Source organism: Suncus etruscus, chromosome 10 (genome assembly GCF_024139225.1).
Source record: "Suncus etruscus isolate mSunEtr1 chromosome 10, mSunEtr1.pri.cur, whole genome shotgun sequence".
In the NCBI taxonomy this organism is placed as follows: domain Eukaryota; kingdom Metazoa; phylum Chordata; class Mammalia; order Eulipotyphla; family Soricidae; genus Suncus; species Suncus etruscus.
The window spans coordinates 29,299,500-29,302,634 of record NC_064857.1 but is presented as its reverse complement, the minus strand read 5'-3'; positions in this window follow the sequence as shown (position 1 = coordinate 29,302,634).

Below are 3,135 nucleotides of genomic sequence, written 5' to 3'. Positions count from 1 at the left end.
GGCAGGCAGGTCTGAGGCCCAGGGCGCCTCCTTTTTGCCTTTCCTTTTTTCCAGTCTTTCCTTCTTTCCTCTCCTTCTTCTAAAGCCAAAAGCCTTTAGACGTTCTTCTCCACAGCCGTGGCCGTTACCCCGAACCTAACGGCCACCACCCTAGCCCGCACACTCACACTCAAGGCAGTCCCCTCTCTCGCTCGCTCTCCCTTAGACACACAGACCGACTACACGCCCTCCCTCCCAGTGCGCAGGCGCCGCCGCCGCCAGGCCCGCTGGGAGTTGTAGTTTTTCAGCCGCCCCGCCCCTTTAGAAACGAAGAGTCTGGGGCCCTCTAGGAACTACAACTTCCAGGAGGCCAAGCGGCGCGGAGCTGAGCCCGCGGAGAGCAGGAAGAGGAAGACGGTAAAAAAAAGGAGGGGCCGGAGGTAAAAGTCCTTTTGCATAGCCTGTCGGGAGTTATAGTTCAATATAAGCTCTCTCTGTCCGGACTTCGGGGAAAGCTAAACGGACCTGGACTCACTTCCCAGAATGCCGCGCGGCGCCCCGGCTTCACTTCCCGCCCAGGCTGAGGAAGGAAGGAGATTGGGAAGGAAGCTCGGTTAAAAAACTGAGTGGCATCATGCTGATTTTGATGGTGGAAACGCACAGGAAACCAGAATCTTTTAACTACAGAAATCTGACACCAACAACAGCTAAGTTCGGAAAAATTTCAACAGGATCACAGAGAATGACTCGGGTTGGACAACCTAGTATGCCTGGAGCCCAGAAAACTTCAGGGGTAAGGTCTACTTGTATTTAGGCCAAGATTCTTTTTTTCCTCATTTTCCCCATATTTTGCTGGGCCTTTGCAAACAACAGCAGTTGCTACTCTAACACCGTTTTACTGTATTTCTTTAACTCTTATCCTTAAAAAAGAAAAAAAGAAAGAAAGAAGAGCTTACTAAACTTGCTTGCTAGGCTTCTAATGAGTTCATTGGTGATTCAATCATTTTCCAAAATATACTTGCTACTGAACTTTGTCTTCTTTCCTTTCTTTTCCAATCTCTTTAGTTTTTCTTTCCATTTTTTTTTTAATCATGTTGCTTTCGGTCTCCCTAACAATGTGTTGTGATCAGTTATGTCAACTATGGGATGCATTTTCTTTAAATAAAATTTTTTTGGTTTTTTTTGGGGGGTCACACCCGAAATAAATTAAAAAAAAAAACACTGAGTGGAAGGGAATTGATGTCGAAGCGGTGGACTGCAGGACTCCTCGAAGGGAAAGGGAATGAAAGGCCTTCTGTGGAGAAGAAGGTATCCTAAATGTCTCCAGCGGTAGGGTGCCCTGGGAAATGGAAGGAAATGGCCCTAGAACTCCACTGACTTCTCTCTCTGTTCCCGTTCTCACAGCTGACACCAACCTTGGAGGCGCCTGCGTTTTTTTCTCCATTAGCCGATGACTGCCAAAACGCCACTGGTTTTCTTGATTTCTATCCTTGGCACACTGCACATCACACTGCTTTGGATGTGCGTCTAATTTGGTAGACAAAGCCCTTTCAACTGGATCGTTTGCTCCCTACCTTTCCACCCTCTCCCCAAGAATGATAAGAACAGCCGTGATTAAGTTCCTAATTTTCTGTTCCTCACGGTTATTTTCATAACGTTTTGTTTGTGATCTTCATTATAAATCTATTATTCATAAACCTAGTCTCGGGATGAAATGCTCAAGTTCATGCAGCCATTAGTGACTGGATAGATAGGTATTCTGAGCCACATCAGTACCAGTTTTCAGAGGGCTCCATAGCTGGAAAACTTGGGCCAGGAACTAACTTCTTGTTCCAATTGTTTTAACTTTTACATCTTGTGTTCACGTGTTCATCTTCACACTGGCCCTATAATCCTTGAGCCAAGTAGTGTGGACTCAAGGAGTTAAGTGGCATGTTCAAAATCTAGCCACCCCTGTTTCTCCAAACAGAGTTTCTTAAAAAGGGAAGAAGAAAAAAATTATATATATGAATAAATTATATATAAATGTTTTAATATATTTAATCTATAATAATTTATAACAATCCAATAATTTATAAGTAATTATTTTAATATATACATATTTATAAAAATGAATTATATATGTATATATAAAACCTTTCCACTCTTAAGGCTGGAGCGATAGCATACTGATAGGACATTTGCCAACCCCAGACAAACCCTGGTTCAATTCCTGGCATCCCACATGGTCCCCCTAGTCTGCCAGGAGCGATTTCTGAGCCCAGAGCTTGGAGCAACCCCTGAGTTCCTCCGTGTGTGACCCAAAAACAAACAAAAAACCTCTACTCTGACCTTTCTTAGGCTTAAAAATCTGCCTTTGTAATTTAAAAACTTTGTTTGGTTATGGGTATTCACAGTAATTTTTTTGTTTTTGGTTTGGTTTTGGTTTTGGTTTTGGTTTTTGGGCCACACCCGGTGGTGCTCAGGGGTTACTCCTGGCTGTCTGCTCAGAAATAGCTCCTGGCAGGCACGGGGGACAATATGGGACACCGGGATTTGAACCAACCACCTTAGGTCCTGGATTGGCTGCTTGCAAGGCAAACGCCTCTGTGCTATCTCTCCAGGCCCATTCACAGTACTTTTAATGATAAGATTTCATGAGCACAATGTTCCAATACTCCACATCCTACTTGGTTCACCATTGTCTCAGCATACACTCCTCTCCCTACCCAGCTCAGTTCTGTGAACCATTTCTCAGCTTCTGTTGCTTTGGTCATTTGTTTATTCTATGTATTTATTTATTCTATATATTCTATGTATTTATTCTATGTATTTCTTTATATTCCACATACGAAAGAGATTATTTATGTCTGTTCCTCTGCTGACTAACTTTGCTAAGCATGATACTCTCCAGATCCATTTATGTATCAGTAAATTGCATGAAGCTTCTTTATTCTTGGATTCTTGGGTTGTTTCCAAATTTCGACTATTGTGCTGCAATAAACTTAGAAGTGCATATGATTTTTCTGAATAGAGTTTTTGGATCTTTGGGGTAGGTGTCAAGAAATGGAAATGCGGGGCCGGGCGGTGGCGCTGGAGGTAAGGTGCCTGCCTTGCCTGCGCTAGCCCAGGACGGACCTCGGTTCGATCCCCCGGCGTCCCATATGGTCCCCCAAG